Source organism: Dasypus novemcinctus, chromosome 4 (genome assembly GCF_030445035.2).
Source record: "Dasypus novemcinctus isolate mDasNov1 chromosome 4, mDasNov1.1.hap2, whole genome shotgun sequence".
NCBI lineage: Eukaryota > Metazoa > Chordata > Mammalia > Cingulata > Dasypodidae > Dasypus > Dasypus novemcinctus.
In genome coordinates, this window is record NC_080676.1 from 29,646,973 (window position 1) to 29,670,661 (window position 23,689).

General features: G+C 39.7%; 1 protein-coding gene and 1 pseudogene across 4 annotated transcripts in view; both read left to right on the forward strand.

Moving 5' to 3' along the window:
* SCHIP1 (schwannomin interacting protein 1) overlaps window positions 1-23,689 on the forward strand; it is an 840,777-nt gene that overhangs the window by 305,493 nt on the left and 511,595 nt on the right. The window lies entirely within an intron of this gene.
* On the forward strand, window positions 2,138-2,769 carry LOC101442951 (GTP-binding nuclear protein Ran-like; annotated as a pseudogene).

A 23,689-nucleotide genomic window follows, 5' to 3' on the forward strand; every position in this document is an offset into this window, starting at 1 on the left:
TGAAACAGCTAGAATACACAAATTCATAGAGACGGAAAGTAGAGTCCATTTACCAGGAAAAGGAGCAAGAGTGTGCAGGGGAGTTAATGCGTAGTGGGTGTAGAATCTCTGTTTGAGGTGAAGGAAAAGTTCTGGTAGTAGATGGTAGTGAGGGTAACACAACATTGTGAATGTGATTAATCTCACTGAATGGTATGCTTAGGAGTGGTCAAAGAGCAACCAAAATAAAAGGAAAAAAGAAAGCTAAACTCAGATTAAATTGGAGATAAGTTTACTTCTAGAGAACCATTGGTTTCTCTTTGGTCTTGTTACATGAGGTGGATGGGACTGTGTTTTCATAAATGCTTTTTTCATCAGGTCTTTCTTCTCTTCAAGGGCATCAGTAGTTTTCTATCACTGATGGAATCAAACAAGAATCCACAAATATTTGCTGACCACTTGTTCTTAAATCAGGATGTGGTACACAAAGCTAGAGGTTCAGAGATGAGAGGCCCTGGTCTTTACTGTCAAGAAGTGAAATGTTCTCTTTCAGCCACTCCCGAGTGCCAGATGTCTGCTCTGGAATTCTCAAGACTTTTCAGACAACATCTGGCTTATTTTCACCTTTATTTAAGCACATACCATGTGCCAGACACTATTGTTGATGCTTTGGAATAAAACAGTGAACAAAACAGACCAAAATCCCTGTCTTCATGGAATTTACAGTCTAGCTGGCTAAGGCAAATAATAAGCCATAAGCATAATAAATAAGTAGATTATATATGCTAGAAAGTGATAAAATTATATGGAAAAAAATAAAGGTAGAGTAAAATAAAGGGTATTGGGAATGCTAGAGGGGGATCGGAGCGCTATTTTCAATGGTCAGGCTAGGTTTTTCTGAGAAGACAATATTTTAGCAAAGCCTTGATGGAGGTGAGGGAGTTAGTCGTGAAAACATCTGGAGAAAGAGCATTCTAGGCAGAGGAAACAGCCAGCACAAAGGCCCTGAGGTGCCTGGAGAGTTTAAGGAAGAGAATGGAGGACAGCTTGACTGGAGCAAAGAGAATAAGGGATGGGAGAGAAGGTTAGGAAAGTGACTGGGTGGATGTGGAATGAGTGTATGTGGGACCATGTAGGCCACTGTACAGAATCTAAATGTTGCTCTGAGGGACCTGGGAACCATTACAGGGATTTGAAAATATATGTTGCATGATCTGACTTACATTTTAAAAGGATGACTCTGTTAAGTGTTCTGAGAATAGATTGTAGGGAGCAATGCAGAAGCAGGGAAGCTATTGCAGTAATCCCTGGGGGCGATTATGCTGGATAAGACAATGGTATTAACAGTGGAAATGAGAGGAGTGGGGCTCTGGATTTATTTTTTCAGGTAGAACCAATATGGTTCTCAAACAATTTGAACGTAGATTCTCATCAAAAGAAAATATTCAAGAATGACTCCTTTAATTTTTGACATGAGGAACTAGAAGCATGGGAGTCCCATCAAATGACATGGGGAAGAGCATGAATATAATTGATTTGGGAAGAGAAGATCATGACATGTTGAAAGGAAGAGAGAGATAAGATATTTGTGGAGATGGTTATATCTGGGTTGTGGAGAGAAGTTGAGCTAGAGATACACTTTGGAGAATTTTTGGTGTACAGATGGTATTTAAAGTCAGATGACTGGGTCAGATCATCTAGGATGTGAATGTAAACAGAAAAGAGGAGGAACAAGGACTAGCCCTGGAGCCTTCCAGCATTAAGAGTTTGAGATAAAAGGATGAACCAGTTAATGGGACTTAGAAGGAATGACAGTAGAGGTAGGAAAAGAACCCAAGAGAATGTGGCTTCCTGGAAACAAGTGAAGGATGTGAGTTGAGTGATCAAATCTGTTAAATGCTGAACATCAGTAAGGTGAGTCCTGAGAATAAACCATTAGGTTAGTAGTGTGGAGTTGCCATTAGCTTTGATTAGAGCAGTTTTGGTAGAGCAGTGAGGACAAAAACCTGATTGGAATGTGTTTAAGAAGGAATAGAAAGAGAGTAATTACAGAGAGAGAGTAGAGACCACTCTTTTAAGGAATTTGCTGCAAGGGAGATAAAGAGTGGAGAAACTCAGTCACATGGGACTTGGAGACTCTTCTGGAAGAACCATCACAATGACTGCCCAAGGACAACCCCAAGTTCAGTTTAAACTTGTATTGGTTTGCAATGGCGTTACTTTTGTACAGCTTCATTTGACTCACGAATTTGAGTAGTAGGTAGCCACATTGCGTGTTGAGGTCCATCCCCATGTGTTCTGTACCAACAGAGGACCTGTTAAATTCAACATAAGAGATACAGCTGTTCAGGAGAAATTTGCTGGACTGAGAGATGGCTATTATATACAAACCCAGTGTGCCATTATAACATTTGACATAACACCGAGAGTTACTTACAAGAACATGCCTAACTGGCATAGAGATTTTGTACAAATGTGAAGACATCTCCATCGTGTTGTGTGGCAACAAAGGGGATATTAAGGACAGGAAAGTTAAGGCAAAAGCCATCATCTTCCACAGAAAGAAAATTCCCCAGTATTATGACATTTCTGCCAAAAGTAACTACAACTTTGAAAAGCCCTTCCTTTGACTTGCTAGAAAGCCAACTGGAGACCCTGACTTGGAGTTTGTGGCCAGGCCTGCTCTCGCCCCACCAGAGGTTGTCATGGACCCAGCTTTGGCAGCACAGGGTGAACGTGACTGAGGTTGCTCAGACAGCTGCTGTGCTGGATGAGGATGGCGACCTGTGAGGAAACGAAACTGGAGCTTAGCATTAGAAGACTAGTTTTATAGGCAACTGTCCTGTGATATCAGTGGTGCAGTGGTGCAGCATGTGCTGAATCTTTGGGATGCTGAAGGAGATGAATGGGCTTCAGAATGAATGTAGCAGTTAAAAAAAAACCTTCATTTTTGGACCTACATATTTAGCTGTTTTGGAACACCTTTGTTTCCTTTTTGAGTTTTAAATATAAGACTGCTAGAGTCACATCACACATGCAAAAAAAAAAAAATAGAATGGAGCAGCAGCTGGCCATTGGCCTTGCTGTCTCTTCCTCCAGTCGGCCTTTCTGCTTGCTCACTACCAGTCCTCAATTCTCCTTTTCTTGACAACTCAGTCCCTCAAAGTATCCTTTATTGGCTAACTTGAGCCAACACCAATCACTTTTGACTTTTCAGACTTTGTCAGGGAAGCCATACAAGTTGGCAGGAAAGGCTCTTACTAGAAAGACCTCACCCTCCATTAAAATGCACAGCATGGCTAAAAAATACCCCAGATATGGCCATGAGAGGTATTGACTGTTAATAGGCAAATATTATGGAGGAGGAACCATTTGCATTTCAGATCTATTCCTGAGTATGCATTTTGAACAAGAAGAGAAAACGATCATTGAAAGAACTGAATCAATAAAAAAACCTTTACCAGCAAGCAATCAGAAAAGAAATGAAATGTGGTGCAATGGATAGATGAATGGGTAGTTGCTGGAGGGCAGGCAAACCATTTGCCTGATACTCCACTTCAGGGATTCCCTTAAGAATTTATCCCTCTCTACCCTATCCTTCATTGCTTCTGGGGTTCAAAGGCCTCACCTACACTGTTGGGCCTACCTGCCCACCCCGTTGGCTTTTAGATGTGGGTCTAACTATCCTTGCAACACCCAACCTTCTCTTCTTCATTCCTGGCCTCAAGAGAAGGGGCTCCTTAGCTTTCTCCCAGGCTGACAGGCGTTTCCTCTTTAGGGTAAAGTTCTCACCATTGCTGCCTCTCCTTCAATTACAGGAATATTTGGGGCCAGCAGTCAAGATCAAGGTCCACAATGAGCTCATGATCTGGCTGGTTGTAGCAGGCCCGGTAAACTCTGTTTAATGAGAGTTTTGATATAAGTGAACACATTACAGAGTTTAAAAGAATAAAAAAATAGATAACCTGCAGTTGTGATTCCCTTTATACCTATTGCAAAAAATTTCCACTTAATTATGGATATGTTAGACCTTTGTAAGCAAATCTGGTACCCACTCTTTATAGGATTGTTTATAAGGAAAACTATTTTGAGATACGAACACATGATCTAGAGAATTGTTTTTGCTTGAACTCTGGTAAGTCAGCATTGTCTTACATATTGCTTCTACTTGGTTATCTTAAAATTAGTTATATCTTCTAGATATTTTGTATTTGTTTAACTTCTAATCCACAGACAACAATTTCTTTTACTTCTGTATTCTCCGTCATACCTAAATGGTGATACACACACAGTGAGCACCAGATCGTCTTCCTGCTTTGGATTTCACAGCTAAACTGAGGTAGAGACCTGAAATAAGGTGGGGATGTCCCACTTCTCATAGAGCAAACTCTTTCCACAGTTTGCCCTGGGTTTTTCTGGGTGGAAATCCTCCTTCCCCAACCCACTGCCCCTCCTCACCTCCCTTCTACAGTGAGCACCACTAGCTGCTTCCATTCAAAGAGGTGAGAATGAGTAGAAAAGGTAGGGAAGAGGAAGAGAGATTTTTGTTTATTGCTGAATTTTTTTAAACCACATAATCACATTTCTCCTATTTGCACAACGAAATCCTCATCAGGCACTAAATATATATGAGGATTAGTTAATGTAAAGATGAGTTTTCTTTTATCACATGTTTAAAAAGTCAGGGAGATGAAATGGACAGTTTTGTTCATTCTTTAAACATGTTTTCCACTTCCAAATTTTATTAAGGAGAATGGTGAAGAATTTTCTAGTCTTTAATGTGAGAGAGGAAGTAGCCAGTGAGACTTACTGATGAACTTTTGTACAGCAAGGTGGACAGTGGCTTTTTTATTTGTACTTCCCAATTCTCAGGTGTCTGGACTGCTTAAAACTGCCCGATAGAACCAAGATTCAGAAATCGGCCGAACTTTCATAAGGTGGTATACGTGGTTGGTTTTGCCAAGAACTGCTTTTTCTCGTGGGAGCCCAAAGCCAGACTTGTAGTAACTGGGTGGCCTGGGGAATTATGGGGAATGAGTTCCTGAAGTGACTCTTCCCTCTCGCTTCCACCGTGGCCGCCCACTGGAAAACCAGGATGGCTGCAGAGGAAAGGCCAAGGTTTCCCCTCTGAGCGAGCCTGTCCTTCCTAAGTCAGAGCACATTCCTCAGGCAGGCAAGCTCCTGACCCTTCTGTGCTCTCCCTGCCTGGCCTCTCTCCACACCCCTCTCTCTGCACGGCTGGCAATGAAGGCTGATCATTCTATCAGAAATCTCCCCAGCACTGCTGCTTCTATCTCGCCCACCGAAAAATCCCCACCACGGGATCGGCGATGCCCATCGCCTCCGCCCATGTTAGGGCCCCTGACCCTTCTGGAGAAAATCGCAGGAAGACAGAAGCATGGCTCAGAGAACCTCTGGGACATTCCTTTCCTCCTTGCCCTCTCTCTCATCTCTGTTTCCCACCTCCAAATATTCCCAACTGCAACTCCACAGAAAACAAACGTATATTCCTTCTCCTCGCCCTCCCCTGAGTGTGTACAGTGGGCGATGGCTAAGGTCTGGTTCTGGAGAAGGTTAACAAGGAAAATAACTGGCTATCATAAAAATATGTTAATTAAAAAGTGAAAAGAGAAACATAAAGGGATTTTTTAAAAAGGAAGAAAATTGACACAGTAAGGAAGCAAACCTCTAAAAAATAATAGTTATTTTTATGTGGGAGGTAGGGAAATAAAAAAAAAATAATCAAGGCCCTTGTGTTTAGATAGTAAGCAAAATTTCCTGTTTCATAAAAAGCAGAGTGAAATACGAGGAGAGAAATGATAAATGAGTACAGCAGCTGCTCCATTGGTTTGAAAGCTGGCGTGGCAATAGGAATGAACCCAAAGGATGATGGGCCCTCACAGGTGGTCCAATAATGAAATATTGCATAAATACAACAGCAATTGCTCCTCCCCACCAGACAGATACACATCTGTGCAAATAGCCATCTGGCAGCCTTTGGTAGATAAAATTGTCATGCTTCATTATCTGGATTTCTGTGAGTCCCCCAACAAAACACCCACCAGCCCAATCACCCCCAAACAACTATTTTTTATCTAAAATCAGGATGATTACCTGGCAGGACTGCTTCATAAGCCCTACTGTTTAGTCAGGCAATACCAGTTCAAACCAAGGGTGGTGTTTGGAATTGCAAATTGGTATTGTCTGATTGAAGGTCACTTGCTTGTGGTTATTTAGCCTTGTTGAGCCCAAAAGAATAAAAGGATAATTTTTTAAAACTTGATTTTTAAAGCAGTTTTAAATTACAGAAAAGTTACACCAAAAATATAGGGGATTCCCATATACCCCACCTTTTCCCCCTCCCACATTTTCCCCATTAATAACATTTCACAGTAGTGTGGTACATTTGTTACAGTTGATGAACAAATATTGAAGCATTGCTACTAACCATAGTCTATAGTTTACATTGTATTTTTTATATTGATAAGGGCCCTTCTTCTGGCTAAATACCTGGAAAAGAATAAAAAAGGATATCAGAACATGCTGAAATCCAAAGAGGAAAACAGACTGAAACTCTTCTACTTTCATTCAACGAAAACTATGGATTTCTTTGGACAAGCTATTTCTAAAACAGCCAACCTTGTCCCTTTGTTTTTCTCACAATGCTGCATACCTATTTTGCATGTTGCTGGTTCTAATAAAAATGCAGCATTTGGAACTTTCCAAAGAAAGAACTCTTTGTACTGTTTTATGTTGATAGCATATCTTGCTATTATCACTCTGACTACTGTCCATTGATCTCAATACAGGTATTAGTAAAACTGGGTAACAGAGATGTGGAACTAGATGTGGTCTTCTGAAAGGCCAGTAAGACATATAATTTATGAGAATGTTACTTTTAGAAGTTGGGCACATAGTAGACACTCAATAAAATATACTTCCTGATTTATTATAAGGACTCTGTGGCCTTGGAGATATGGATTTCCTAAAACTACTGGAATAGTGATTAAGCAGAATATAAATGATCAATGGCAATTATATTAAGGCTCACAGTGAAAGGAATCTTTGTTTCTGTTCCCTGTACCACAAAGGAGAAGCTTGTGTCTTGAGGACTTTGTGTCTAGTGTAGAATATGTGCTCCATGAATACTTTTTGAATAAATCCATAGCAGGAAATGTTAATATTATTCTCCCTGGATCTTCCCAGAGACAATATTACCTCAATTCCACTGCCAGAGCTTTAGGAGGGCTTCGTGGTTTGGAATAGAAGGAGATTGTATGTCCCCTCTGCAAGTTCAGACAGCAGAAATAGAGGCTACAGCCAGTGTAGAGTTGGGAAGTGCCGTGCACAAGTGGCTCATGGGTTCAGGGCACACCGCCAGTTCTGAACCTAGCCAATCATTGCCTATGTCCATCAGGAATTTACATGGCCCTTTTCCTTCAGCGTGGACTGTAACTGAGGTAGTGCTTATAAAATTCTTGGTCGCCAGCTACTTTTCTAACCAAAGTGTATGTGTGTGCAGGAACGGTGACAGGGACAGCATCCATTCATTCCCTTGGGTGTTCCTGGTTCGGGAAAAATGTTTTAAATCATTTCCGTGAAAAAAAATGAAGCTTCTAATTCTGGCGTCCTCCACACACTGGCTCTTAAATCTGATATTTAGTCTCCTGGTAAGAATTGAGCCTGACAGTGATGTTGTGGCGTGACGCCTCTATCATGCTGAATTCATTACCATCCCCACACCCTGAAGAGAGAAGGATTGGTGGTGGAACCCGAGAGCTGGCAGTCTTGACAGGGCTGTCTTCCGATATAAAGTATCATCATATTGGTCTGTCTCTAATGATATTGCTCCATAGACAGATATTCCACTTTTAGAATATTTTTTAACAGGAGCTATATGTCATGGGTTATCATATGATGCTGCTCTGCTATGGTGCAGAATATTGAGACATGCTGCACTGCTCCTTGAGAGTAGGTGTTGAGTGCCAGGGACATATGATGCATATGATCACTGTGTGACAAATAGCCACCCACCCTAAACTCTCTGTCCCTCTGTCTGAATCACGTTTTTATATTGTATATTTATTGCTTATTGTCCTTCCCCACACTGGAATAGAAGCTCCATGCAGGCAGGAAGTTAGTCTGCCTCGCTCACCACTGTACCCTGGTAACTAGAACAGTGCCTGGCATATGACAAAGCACAGAAGGCATTTGTTGGATTAATAAACAGTAGGCTCTGTGACTGTCCTAAGTCTGAGCATGTGTTTTCTGCTTGCTGTAATTTTTTTTTCTCTGCACTGCTTCAAATCATTTAACTGGGTGATTTAATCTAGAAACATTCTCTGGAATCCAATGGTGTGGTATCAGCGTCCTCTCTTCCTTCAGTATGGCATCTGGCCCCACAAATCCATAAATATTTCACTCTCCTGCCTCCATTGACAGAAGCTTGACCTAAAGCAACAGTTCGTTTGCTTCCATCCTTCTTCAGCGACCTCTCATATGGCACAGAGTGAGTTATCATTGTGTCTTGCTGTTACTCCTTGTCTTGGTTAAGGACCTCTCGATTTCTTTTTATGAGTCCTGCCCACTCCTTTGGTATCTTTCTGGCTTATTGCTTCTCAGGTCAGTTCTGGGCCCTCTGTTCTTGTCCTTCCAAACTGATTCCTATCCTTGCCCCCCTAACCAAGGGATTGTCCCTCAATGGAGTAAATGGTTCAGGAAAGTTTCAAAAGACATTGGAGTAAATGGGTCAGGAAAGTTTCAAAAGACATTTTTTAATGTGGAAAAAAGGTTACATCATAGAAAAGCTCATATTTTCTTTAACGAGAAAAGTTGTTTTTAAAAATATCAATTTCTACTACCACCATGGTTATTAAATAATGGCTTAGCTCCAAAAAACCAAAAACAAAAAACATACAAAGGATAAAATCACAGAGTAAAGAAGATCCCTTCTCAAAAAAGAATAACTGGAAACTTTCTATACTGTGCCATATATGAATCCAGAGCATTATTTATTACATGATGTATTAGTCAGCCAAAGGGGTACTGATGCAAAATACCAGAAATCTGTTGGCTTTTTTTTTTTTTAAGATTTATTTATTTACTTATTTCTCTTCCCTTCCCCACCTCACCCCGGTTGTCTGTTCTCTGTGTCTATTTGCGTCTTGTTTGTCCGCTTCTGTTGTTGTCAGCGGCATGGGAATCTGTGTTTCTTTTCGTTGCATCATCTTGTTGTGTCAGCTCTCTGTGTGTGTGGCACCACTCTTAGGCAGGCTGCACTTTCTTTCACACTGGGCAGTCTCCTTATGGGGTGGACTCCTTGCGCGTGGGGCTCCCCTACATGGGGGACACCCCTGTGTGGCACGGCACTCCTTGCGCACATCAGTACTGCGCAGGGGTCAGCTCCACACAGGTCACAGGGGCCTGGGGTTTGAACCACGGACCTCCCATGTGGTAGATGGACGCCCTAACCACTGGGCCAAGTCTGCTGCCATGTTGGCTTTTATAAACGGTATTTATCTGGGGTAGGTGCTTACAGTTATCAGGCCATAAAGCATAAGTTACTTCCCTCACCAAAGTCTGTTGCCACATGTTGGAGCAAGATGGCTGCTAGGTTCAGGCTTCCTGGGTTCCTCTCTTCCTGGGTTTCCATTTCTCTCTGGGCTCAACTATCAGGCCAATGGCTCTGTCTCTCCCACGGCTTCTGCCATGTCTAAGGTGCCGTCTCTATTCCTCTGTGTTCTTCTCCTGTGCATTCACCTCCTGGGCTCCAGCTCAAAACTCCAATCTCACTTCTCTGTGGTGCTGTTTCTCTGTGAGTCCCCAACTATCAAGGGGATGGAGACTCAGTGTCCTACTGACATGACCCAATCAAAGCCTTAATCATTACTTAGTCAAGTAAAAGTGAAATCTCTGAATCTGATACACTCTAATACACCCAGAGGAAAAGACCGGTTTACAAACATAATCCAATATTTCTTTTTGGAATTCCTCAGTAATATCAAACTGCTATACACTGCTTTCATTTTCCTCCTTTCATTGTGGAACTGTAAAAACTTAGTACTGGCTGGTACTGTTTCATGGACTAGCATTTGAAAACCTTTCTTTACCATGCCCAAACTATCTAAGATGGTATCTTCGAAATCCTCCAGGGAAGATTCTGTGGCCTCACATTCATACTCTTTCGAGTGGTCTATTCTATTCTCTGTCAAAAATCTCCATCTCATATAAAGTTTATGACCCGTATGTTGCAGCCTTTGACTTGTTTTAATTCACTTTAATATCTTCTCCCTGCCAATCAAATAATGGATACATTCCAACCAACATAACCAGATACTTTCTTGTATAACCTACATAGAGTTGGAGATGGAACATACAACCCATCCTGGATAGACCAATAAAAATTGGTCAGTCCAGAAATCTGTTTTTATTTCCTCTCAGACAGAATTGTAAGGCTTTGCTCGCACCAGCTGGTTTCACCCCAGATCATCCTAGGGAAAGACAAAATCAGATAAAAAGTTAACCAATGAAGGGTTAATAACTGCTCAAACAACCCCATAAGGGATGTCACAAGGCAGCATTAGATCAATTGCCAAATTTATGGCATTGAAAATCTATGCTTTAGTAACCCGAACTAGGGAGATCTCACTAGTTTTTTGAATGTATTATCAGGCTACAACAGCATGTTACTGTCTATATAACATTTTTCAGATATGTCTCTATACTTGTCTAATTGCTTGTCTTATCAGGACTCTTTTCAACCACTGCTTGTGGCCTTTCCCTTTTTCCCTTGTTTTGACTCCTTGCAACTTCCCTGTATTAATCCTCTCTGCTTTTTAAGTACACCTGATAAAATGAATTTCCTCAAGAATACCTTATGTTTGCCATATGGATCTTCTGTAACTTTTCAGACTTTAATTATTGTCTTATGCCCTGGCCCGTTCGTTGCTACCTGTCTCTCCTTCCCTGGCTGAACCTTGCTCACCACCAGTCAAGCCCTACCTCCTAGCTTCCCCCAAGTTTCCCCTCTCCAATGCCCCTTTATCCCTCATATCACATATCTGACATGGTGATTTTTTGTTAGCAAGTCTACAATCGTTTTAGCACTAACCTGCAATTCTTAGCCTTGGTCTATGAACCCAAAGTCCAAGACTTAAGCCCTGAAGTGTTTTGTTTTAACTGAGGAGTTTCAGACAAGTCACTGAGCCAGTGATAACCAAAGAGAAAAATGGTGATACTAGAAATTGGTACTTTTAGAAATTTTTTACCTGGTGAAATTTAAAATTGACAATTCTGTGAAGTAATCTTTCCCCCTAAGAACAAACCTTTTTGTTGTTGTTGTTGCTGAAACTTTGCTGATCCATGCAATCCACAAGTCCAAGAGCTGGCTGGTTAGGGATCCCAGTGGAAGTGTAGATGGGAGAAGAATAGGCTCAGCTTTTAGCAGATGAAGTTTAGCTTTAGACCCTGTGGCGCCTGTGAGAGACAGTCTGGGGAGTCAGTGGGTGGCTAAACCTGAAGAGCCATGTCTAACCACAAGTGACTAATTACAATAATAGGCAAGTTATTGAGTAGAACAGGCAAGTTATTGAGTTATTGCTACATCAACAAGTGGGATGATGTATGTGATCTTGCCTTGCAAACTCTGAGCCTTAGATAAATATGGTACTACTGCCACTATTCTCCAGCTGATTAAATATGCCTGAGGTGTCCATCCAGCATCTGGAGTAAGGGGGCAGAGCCCTGCCTCCGGCTAGCAGGAGGCTTCTCTTCTCAGAGATTTTGTTTTCTTACCTGAGAAACCAGGGGCCTTTTTCTCTGGTTTCAAATGTTTCATGATATCCATGACCATTAATTTTTAGGATTTTTTTTTTAGTTCATATCTTCGGTGAAAGCCTATTAAATAACAGCAGGTTTTCATCCCTAATCTAGCATCACTTTTATTTACTTTTATAATGTATTTAACCATTGTCTATGATGATATCCTCTTGTCACTGAATAATAAGTAATATGAATGTGCTGTTCAAGAATTTTATTTCAGTAATGGCTATTGAACAATATTGTAATACTGGCAATGCTTTGTTTTTTGCACTGTGCATCGTTTGTTAACTGGACAAATTGATATTTTTTTCTCTTTCCAAGAATAGAGACAGTATTTCAGGGAGATAAGTGACTAAAGTTATGCCAATATAACCTTGATAGTAGGTTGATCATCTGTAGCTAAACAATGAAATGAAATATAGCTTTCAAATCCCCAGACAACACTCCCAAGAGATATTTTTGTAGTGAATATAAATAAAATTGAACAAATTTGGTATATAAATAACCCACAGACAGTTAAATGAAAAGTGAACAATTCAGTCTCAGTCTTGCATTCAAATGTTTAGTCTGGACAATGACAAACATATACACATCTTTAAATGTCCACATACATCGGTCATTGGGGTTATCTGCTTAAAGTATCAGGATTGATTGATTTCTGTTTATTTTTCTTGAGGGTAATCAACTAACCCCAGACATAATCAATGAACAATTTACAGGGAAACAAAATCATTCTTTTCATTCATATTCACACTCTTGAGATGTCCGTGTTAGCAGTGTTGGAGAAAGAATCAGATTTAGGCTGGAAAGCCTGAGTTCTGATCCCTATTTCCCAAGACAAGATACTTTCCTTCAATGCATCTGTTCTCCACGTGTACATTCTTTAAATGAATGTGATCTTCCTAAAACCAAAATCAAATATTTCACCACTCTGCTCAAAACCCTCTAATGACTTTCAATTGGAGTGAAGATGGAAATCTTTGCAATTGCCTTCTGGGCTCTAGATCTGGCTCCCACTTCTTCTCTGACTTCATCCCTTACTCTTTCTCTCTTCCTCACTCCATCCCAATCACCCTGGCCCTCAACAGGCCAAGCACATGCCCTCTCCTTTCCCCTAGGTAGTTCCTTTGATTTCTTCCTTTTAATTTTTTACATAAATTTTTGATTTTCAATGAGGCAACCTTACCCCAACACTCCTTGCTCCCTCCCTGCTTTGTTTTTCTCCATGTCACATATAGCCATCAAGTGTACTGTACATTTTCAGTTGTGCTGGTTTAGTGTCTGTCTCCCTTCACTAGAATGTAAGCTTCATGAGGGCAGGGATTTTCACGTGTTTTGCCCACTGTTACATTCCCACACCTTGGACTATACCTAGAACATTAAAAGGCACTCAAAAATATTTGTTGAATGAATAAAATTATTTGTTACATATTTCCTGAGCACATGTGACTTGCCGTAATCAGGCTGGTTGCTGAGAATTCAGAGGTGGATAAAATTGCAATCTTAGCCCTTGGAACGATTACAGTCTGCAGGTGTGAGCCAACCTTTGCCATACAGCCAGGAAAATAAAATATGATAGATTACTACAAAATGTATTGGTCACGCACAGGTTGGAGCATCTAACTCTTCTAGAGAAGAGGCCAGGGATGATTTCGTGGAGGAAGGGAATGCTCAAGCTGAGACTTGTAGCATTTTATCACTTTGATGAGGCCAGAGGAGGCAAGGGGAAAAAGAGGTCAAGTGAAAGGAAATTCCCTACATCATAGAGGATTACAAATGAAAAGAAACAGAGTATAGGGAGTGTTTGCAGACTAATGTAATAATCAAGTATATGTATTATTATCTCCCTGTGTTCATTTTTTTTTCCATGATATAACTTATGTCAAAAAGACTATCATACACATCTGAAATTTACTGGGCTAGATGATCAAAAAAGTGAGATATATATGGGGTATGCTGAGATACAGATAAGCAAAATGAAGATATTCGTATCAGTTGAAGAATAAATGTTAAAGAATATAATAAATGTTTAGCATGCCTAAGCATTTTTAAACCTGTTTTTCAGTAATTAAAAGCTGTTATCTCTAATTTCTCAGGCTAAGTACAAATTAAGTAGGACACTCTGAAAAAAATTAGTCTTAAAATAAGCCATGATGTATTTCTCAAGTGTACAAATTGTTAATTAGAATTGGGAAGTGAACAGAAGGGGCTTAAAATAAAGACCTTCAATTCCAAATTAAAACTGAAAATGGACCATGTTTAGCGGAGGCATTAATAAACAGCTAAGGATTGTGGGGGCTGAAATGGAAGTTGAGAATTTCTGAAATACTTAAAAAATAATTTTGATTTAAATTTTCTATATTTGCTGAGTGAAATTCGTATTTCTCTTTCAGATTTTAAGAGGAAATTTTGAATTTTTAGAATAAAAATAACTTTCTTGAACACCTGAGTAATAATCTATTTTATGTTTCTATATTTACTTTCATTTACATTTTAAATAATGTATTTAAATTTTCTATGGATTTAAATCAACTACATTTTGTTTTTCAATCATGTGTATCAGAGATCAAACAATTATGCCTTACAGTCCCAGACTAAATCCAGGCTACCACCTGTTTTCATAAAGCTTGTAAGCTAAGAATGTTTTTTACATTTTCAAATGGTGGGAAAAATCAAAAGAATCAGTATTATTGGTCAAAGCCCCCTCTCCATTAGAGGTGGAGTGGGCATCACCATCCCAGAATCCTGAGGATTGGGGAATGAACTATGGACTAGAGGGGACTTACTGGTATTCCACTATAGACTTATTGTGATTCTAACTATGGAGGAAATTATATCATTGATGTGGAGACAGTGCCCACTGGAGGTGCTGAAGGAGGGAAAGGGAAAAAGGTGTAACATGTGGGCACTTTCGGGACTTGGAATTGTCCCGAATGACAGTGCAAAGACAAATACAGGACATTTTTATATCCTGCCATAACCTACAGAATATAGTGGCAGAGAGTATAAACTACAATGTAAACTATAATCCATGCTTAGTGGCAATGCTCCAAAATGTGTTCAGCAATTGCAATGAATATAGTATACTAATGAAAGAAGCTGTTAATGTGGGAAAAGTGGGGGGTGTGGGGAGCGGAGCATATGAGAATACTTTATATTTTTTTATGTAACATTTTATATAATCTAAGTATCTTTTAAAAATAAGCAGAAAATTTATTTAAAAAAAGAATCAGTATTTTGTGGCAGGTGAAAATTATATAAAATTATAATTATAATGTTAATAAAGTTTTTTGGGGAACATGGGCACATTTGTTCATTTATGTGCTGCTTTTGACTGCTTTTATGTTACAGCAGCAGAGCTGAGTAATGACCACAGACACCCTGTGGTCTGCAATGCTGAAAATATATACTTTTTGGCTTTTACAGAAAATTTTGCTTACCCTTACTTCCAATCATTACTTTCAAGAGAACACAAATTATGTGAAAATCTTGATTATAATAACATAGTATATCTGCAATGAAAATAACTTACTTATATTACGAATAAATAATAATTTATTGGTTGTATGTTTTTTATTTTATCACTCTTCCAGTCACTGGTTCAACAACAGAACATGCAGACATGTGCAATAATAATATCTAAGGTCAGACCTTTTGATTTTGAATCTTTATACACTGCTTTTAACTTGCCTGGTTTCCAACCAAGACTAGGCGACAACTTTAGCCTGTCGAGGATTCCGAGGTCTGATCTTGTCCTCATTCGCAAAGAACAGCATGGTCAAATCACTCTTCTGAGTGCTGTCTTCATAGCCAGACCCTAGTTTTATAGATTTACCCTAATCGAGGAAAGGAAGTGCTTTTTTTTTTTTTCCATATGACTTATTGTAGCCTATTTCCTATAAGCACAGGGGAACTAAAGTTAAATAGGAAGAATAGGCACTCGAAAATCCCTTACTTTGTTCAGACTGGGGTCGTCTGGTGCTGTCTCGGTCATCTATTTCTTAGAAAAGTCATCTGAGACGCTGACTCCAGGTGGTGACTAGTTAGTAGGCAATCACTGAACAGTACCTCTTCTGGGGATAACAAGTCACTGACATTGGAGTGATTTTTTTTTTCATCGGAAACTAAATAACACAAAATTAATTTTGTATTTTTAGCTTGGCATCATCCTGTAGAAGTTAAACACTTTTAAAGAGTGTGTTATTAACAAGCCTGCTTCCTGGGAGAAATCTTACTGATGAAGAATTTCTAAATCAAAGGAAAGGCTGCTGTACTGAAAAGAGTATATGAGAGGAAACGAAGGAACGGCCGTGGCCGTCGGACTCGAAGAAGGTGACCATGTGCTGCCTTTTCCGTCCCTCACGATTAAATCACTGTCTTGGGGAAATTTGCTGCAACGCTCTGCTAGGTGGGGAGCAGTATGGAGCTGGGGAGTAGGGATAGATTTTTGGAACGATTAAGAGCACATGAAAGCAGGGACCGTTCCTAACAACAAGAAACGCTCTTCAAAGGCAAAAACGCAGCACTTCAGGCTGGAAGATGCTTGACGTCTGTAGCTCACCCTGGTGTGACTTCCCTCGCCCTGGAGAGCGGGGCCACCTCTGCCAGGCAGCTCCCAGCACAACCAAGTAGCAAGTGGAAGGGTCTGGCCGAAAAGAATGATTTCTTCATGGGGCTGTGTTGTTGGTTTTCAAGGAACCTCTCCTGGGGAAATAATATCAAATAGATCATCGGCTTTTGTGGGGAACGTTTTTGTTTGTTTTTAACTTTCAAGATATTTAGGAGCCCTTACGTCTAGTCTCTGACCAATTGCACAAATCAAAGCACCTAAGGAGCAAGAGGTTGCAAATTTGCGCCTATCTGTTGTAGGCATGTGCTAGCTGGAGCCAGCCTTGGGAGCACACCCTTGTTCGCCCACCGTACTCTCCCTCTGGAACAGCTCTCTTAGGAAGTCTCTGAGCTCTCTCAGGCAGGGAGGCAGGTCCTCGAAAGCAGCCCTGGAAGCTGGATCTATTACCATCGTGTTATTATCACCTATACACAGCTTCTCGTGGATGCTTTGTATCTAAGAAGTCTGCCCCTGAAGTCACGGGAGCAATTAATAATGTCCACACGTAAATCAAAATTCATACCGCTGCTCTTGCTGGTAATAGAAGATTCTTCCCATTTCTTTCATAAATTAGTTGATAACTGTCTCTGCCTCCCTTTTGAGTAAAAGGATTTTAATTACACCATACACGGGAGCACAAAGCTTCATCTCTGTGGGCAGCAGACAATGGTGTCTCGTGATAAAAGCACATTAAACCTTCATTGAGGTTGTTTACACATTTGTAACGGTGCCGGTGGTCGTCTCTGATAGCGGAGACAATAAATAAAAACCTTAGGATGTTCTTTTCATTACCCAGTGATTTTATAGCCTGTGGTGGCTTTTTAACCATCCATGCATAAAATGGAGTGATATAATTTGTAATTACTGGAAATAACTAGTTTTAATTTCCTCAATGGGTATTTAGGGCTTTCATATGATTTGGAAGATTCAAGTTGGCTTTAAAGTAGTACATTGATATCCCCTATTAGTGAGCAGAACCCACTGTGCTCACTGGAAACTTCCATGGGCTACATTATTGGGGTTTCATAACTCCCGTAACTCAGAGAATGGCCACCGTAGTGGCCGTGTTCAACTCAAAAGATGGCAAAAAGAATAATTCGCCTCCTGTCTCCAGAGAAAAGATGAGGTGGGGAGAAGAGACAGGTCAGGACCTTCATCTCTGAGAGGAGTAGAGAGAATTCTCTTGCAAAGCAGGAGTAATCTGTATTCTCGTCTCAGCTGTACCACTTACCCAGCTTTGAGGACGTGGCCTTGTTATCTAAACTCTTCCAGTCTCAGTTTCCTATCACCTGTAAAATGGAAGTTGTAACATCTACATTGTTCAAGGACCAACAAGATGATGCTTCTGATAGTGCCAGGCATAGTTCCTGTTTCAGTAAAAAGGTGTTCATTAAACCTAGACTTCTCCACTTGTTCACTCATCTGCAATCTCTTTCAAAGAGTTGTTTGCCTTTTTCCTTATCTCTTCCAAGAAAATGGCATGAAAGATCAATAATGCTCATGCAAAGTCTCCAGATACCACATTTTGTTCTCTAGCAAGACATCACAGGTGAAATTTTGCCTTTCAGATCCCTACTTTGATGTCAAGGATTTTTTTTTAAGATTTATTTATTTATCCCTCCCCCATCCCCACCCTGAATGCACTCACTGTCTGCTCACTATGTCCGTTTGCAGTATTTGCTCATCTTCCCTTTAGGAGGCACCAGGAACTGAACTTGGGACCTCCCACGCGGAAGAGAGGTGCTCAATCTCTTGAGCAACCTCAGCTTCCTGGTTTGTTGTGTCTCTCATTGTCTTTCCTCTTTGTATCTCCTTGTTGCATCATCTTGTTGTGTCAGCTTATTGGGCTTGCCCATCATGCCAGTTCGCTGTCTTGCTCGTCTTCTCCAGGAGGCACTGGCAACTGAACCCAGGACCTCCTGTGTGGTAGGCAGGAGCCCAATCACTCGAACCACATCTGCTTCCTTGCCAAGGATGTTTTTAACTGGTAATTTGAACTTTTCTAAAGATCCCAATCTAACCAACCAATGTTGGAGAAATTACAGCAAGAAAGGAAAATTTTTTAAACCATGCCTATCAAATATGAAATGCTTAGTCAAGTTGCCTTGAGTGTCAGAAGTTTTCTGGAAATATTTGTGACATTTTTTTCACTAAAAGTCCATGTGACAGTTAAGACAGGCAGTTCTAAGACCCTGAGGGATTGGTTGCCTGCAAAAATTCTGTTTGCCAGTGGGTCTTGGTGATGCGCTCTTCCTCCCTCCTGTAGTATCTCCACCACATCACGAAACAACTGCCAGTTGCCCTGTTTTCCACCAGTCCTTGATGGGTTTAAGGCCAACACATTTCCAATTTGTGTGTTTCCTTTCCATCTGAACCACTAGGTATATAGAGGCCATGAAAAATCTAGATGGAACATGGCCAGATAGAACTTTTTTATTTCTTCTGATAAAAGCAAGAAGATTAATCTGGCCTTGAAATGACTTTAGTAATATTGCCATATTATTGCCACTATTATTACTATCTAATACTTAGAATTTATAAAAATATTAATGCAACTATTAATAACTTTATATAACTATGCAATACTAATAATTAATTCTAATAAACATATTATAACAATGTTTTTATTTGCTTTACTATGTGTTAGGCTTTATATACATTATTTTAATTCTCCACTACATCTAAGCAAGATGGAAATTGTTGTCCCCAGATTACAAGTAAGGAGAGTGAGTGAGGCTCAGAGAGGTTTAACAAACATTTCAGTGGCACATAGCTAGTAAGTAGCAAAGCTGGGATTCAAATAAAGTATTGTCTGACTCCAGAACCCAAGCAGTTTTTGTTGTCTTGCCGCATCTCTTTCTTGGGCAGTAGACCATGCCCTAGCAAAAGATGAGTTGTACATGAAATAGCACAGTCTATAGCAGTTCAGAACAGAGCCAAAAGAGCAATTGTTATTTAGTCTCTATTAATGCTCTAAATGTGCCAAATAAGTGCCACTTTCATGTGGGAAAATTGTAACTACCTTTAAATGAACCACATTTACAAGGAGATTCTTAATTTACTACAAGTTGTTTATGAGTGCTTGTGCTAGGTGAATCATTTAGAGCAGTTTATTTTCAGTTATACAAGGGCTGGGTTAATAAAATGAAATGCAAAGAATTTCAAGCAAATGCACACAATAAACACAACGGATTAGGAGTGCTAAGAGAGCTGAGCTTTGAACTTAAAACCCTGATTACTGTTTGTAACCCTGATGGTGCAGTCACTGACTTGTTTTACACTAGACCTAATTTTCAGTCAGTGCAAAACTTTCTCTTTAGGACGCCCGGATGGAATCTTACTTAAAATAGATTTGCCTTCCTCCAAAATTTTTTTTACCAAATTTATTCAGGCCAAAAAAACTCTGAGTCATACTTGATACCTTTATCACATAGACCATAACTACTCCATGCAGAAACCCTTATGGCTCATCTTAAAAACCTATCAAGAATATGAACACTCCTTACCACCTCTGCAACGATACCCTGGTCTGAGCCACCATGATTTCCTTTTAACCGGTCCCCTGCTTCAACTCTGTCCTCTTTGGTCTGTTTCAACACAAAGCCAGAAGGATCCTTTTAGGACCTTAGTCAGCTAGTCAGCCCTCTGCTCAAAGCCCTCCACTGGCCCCACCCTACCCTACACCACCCTATAAGATCTTCCTCCTCTGCAGCGACTCTTCCCACCACACGCCATCTTGCTCTCTGTGACCTCTTTCCCACCACACGCCCTCTTGCTTACCACATCTTAGTCACCTGACCCTATTGCTGTCCCTTGACTACTCCAGGAACACCTCTTTAGGACCTTTGCATTGGTTGGTCACTCCATGTATCTGGAAGACTCTTCTCCAAATACCTGCTCGGTTAATGACCTTACCTCTTTCAAGTCTTTGCTCCAATGCCACCTTCTCAATGAGGCTTACCTTCTATTCAAAATTGCACACTGACTCTTCACCCCAGGAGCTCCTAATCCCACTTACTCTGTTCTAATACTGCATGTTTACACTCATCAATGTATTTTTATGCTCCTTGTCTGTCTGCCCCTGCTTTTTCTCTACATGAGAGCAATGACCTTTGTTCCATTCACTGATCTATCTCAAGAGCTTGGAAAATTGCCTGGCACATTAGGTGCTTAATAGATGTTTGAAGATAATAAATAAGGGTGGAGTGTTAGCATAAGGAAAGAGAAAAATAATGGTTCCATCTTATGTGTCAATATTTTGGTGATATTTTGTAATTGCAAAACGTACTTATGTGAGTGCTATGTTCATATTAGAGAAAGGTGACACTTTGACATCTTGGGCAAAAGTGGCAATGATTCCACTGGTCCCTGACACAAGTGGCCATTCAAGGAATTCATAGCCTTTGGCTCTTTCTAGGACTTAGCACACTGATCTTCTGGTTCTGCACCTGGAGGGTTTCTTGCCCTCTGAAGGTGAAGTGATATTCGAGAGAAAGAGTGACTCTTCTGTTTGCTCCCAGTTCTACTTTTCTCTGCTTATGATCATAACGACTCTTCAAATCAAAAGCAGCATGAAATGACCCATGCCAATAGTTGTAGTAATCACTGTTTATGTTCCTTAGCAAAGAAATAGTTACAGGAGCATACCAAAGAGGTGAGGAGAGATCCACAAAAAATTTAGTCATAGGTCTGTACTAGAAGGCCATCAATAACAATGGTAATAAAGAAGTCACCATGGGTATCTAACTAGTTGTGAAAGAAAAACAAACAAAACCCTTCTTTGGACTTAATATATAATATCAATAGTCAATTTTGTTTTATTTTTTTATTCTTTTAAACTGAGCCAGTTTGACTGAATTGATGCAATATTCAGAAAACTATGTCCATATTTTATATTCTTTACCTGAAACCAAAAGAGATTTTTTTAAAAAAGAATGGCCCTGATTCAGGAAAAGCAGAAACTGAAAATCAAAGGAAACAAACAAAAGGTAAGGCATAACAAAGTATAATTATTTTTTAAAAGTTAAGGAAGTACAAGATTTGGACTTTTAAAAGGCGTGACGATTAAATAATAGAGGACAAATGTACAAATATACTTTAAAAATAAATTTCAAGCAATTTAGCATAACATCTAGGCATCAGTTGATTATGCTAAGTTTTGCTGCAGTAACAATCTCAAAATCTAACTGACCATACATGCAATATGGTTTGAGATTTGCCTCAGACTCTGATTGATAAGATTGGGACCCAGGCTGACAGTTTCTATCTTCTTTTTGACCTTTTCCATAGCTTTCTTGGTCACAACAGCAAGGGAGTAAGAGGGCTGGAGAGTTGATCTGTAGCAATTATTTAAATGCTTTGACCTAGAAGCAACTCCTATCACTTCTGCTTATATGTTATTAGCCAGAATAAGGCACATAACCACATCTACCTCTAAGGAGTGTAAGGAATTATCTCTGCTACATACCAGAAATAGAGAAAAATCAGACAGAGGTGAACGTAAATAATGCTATAACAACTTAGATCTAAGCTACATGGCAATGAAGGCAAAAAGAAAGTGTTAAATCACTCTCTTTGCTTAATAAAATAATATACCAATTTAACAAGAGAGAAAACTTTTACCCACATTACTTTTTCCGAGTAACATAACAGACAATATTGGTCTTTGGCAGCTGTACAAAAGAATGTTGTGTTTTATTTATAGAAATCTCATATAAATCTTTGACAAAGTGTCAAGGGATTAAGTTATTTTATAGTTTTGTGAAGTCCATTTTATCAAGGAAACAATCCAGTTATAGAGGTTTCTGGTAATCTCTTCCAAAGAGCAGTCAAATAGAGAAAATATGGAATAAATAATGGTTGGTATATCTTTCAGATTCTTGTTCTTCACACTCTCTTTTTATAAGAAATTATTTCAGAACATTCAAATTAAAGCTGTTATGGAAGGGAAGTGAATGTGGCTCAAGCAATTGGGCTCCCGTCTACCACAAGGGAGGTCCAGAGTTTGATCCCTGGAGCCTCCTGGTGAAGGTAAACTGGCCCGTGCGGTGAGCTGGCCCATGTGGAGAGCTGGGCCACATGGCGAGCTGGGTCACACAGAGTACCAGCCTGTGCAGGAGTGCTGATCTGCTCAGACAGCTGGCTTGCACAGAGAGCTGGCACAGCAAGATAATGCAACAAAAAGAGACATAGAGGAGAGACAATAAGAGACACAGCAGTCCAGGGAGCTGAGGCGGCCCAAGAGATTGAGTGCCTCTCTTGCACTCTGGAAGGTCCCAGGATCTGTTCCCAGTGCTGCCTGAAGAAAAGACAAACAGACACGGAAGAAAACAAAGTGAACGGAGACAGAGGGCAGACCACGGTGGGGGGCGGGGGGGGGGGTGTATAGAAATAAATAAAATAATCTAAAATAAAAAATAAATCTTTACAAAAATAAAATATGGAGTATTCAGTGATCAGGAAGAGGTGTTGTGGATTGGTAGAAAATCTCTTTATTTCTAGATAGATGTAGCTTCATTTTGAGTTAAAAAAATTTGTCTTATTTGCTTGCACTTACATATATCTGTTCTCTGAACAGAAAAGGACTGAAGGCAAAGTACAAAAGCATTTGAATATGCCAATTTCTTAAAGAATCACTCTATTTAAGTCTCCATAATTCAATACCATGAAACATGGGATAAGTGATCTTGACACAAAAGATTTTGAACTTAAAAGTCAATCATACCTAGCTATCTTTTGAAAATAGAAAATAAAAAAATAAATCATATGTTTTTTAAAAGGTCAATCATCATCTTACCTCTACCATAAAAATCTCTAGAACAATAAATTTTTAAAAATATTTTATTTAAAATATTTTATTAAGAGTATTGGTGGGCGCACCATTTATAGCAAGTGAAAAGCATAGGTAATTCATTTCAATAGAATTATATTTCCTTTCATCTTATTTTTCCTGATTTTTTGGGCAAATTGATAATTTCATTTGCCTTTAAAGTACACTAATTTGTTGCTTTAAACAAACTTAATATGACCAATTCTGATATTGATGGGATAAAGGGGGGAACCATCATTAAGGCTGGTTACATCCATTTAGTTTTCCTCACCTATGTCATTGACTAACCTCTATGTCCAGTTCTTGCCCAGGTCAGAAAAGAGTAGAACAATAAATTTTGAGCAAAATTGGTTCCACCATAATAAATAAGTTGTAAAATGGAGCCCTGTATAATAATTTAAAATTTTTGAATAGAAATGTTCAGTATTAGCTACATACCCAGCAGACATTTG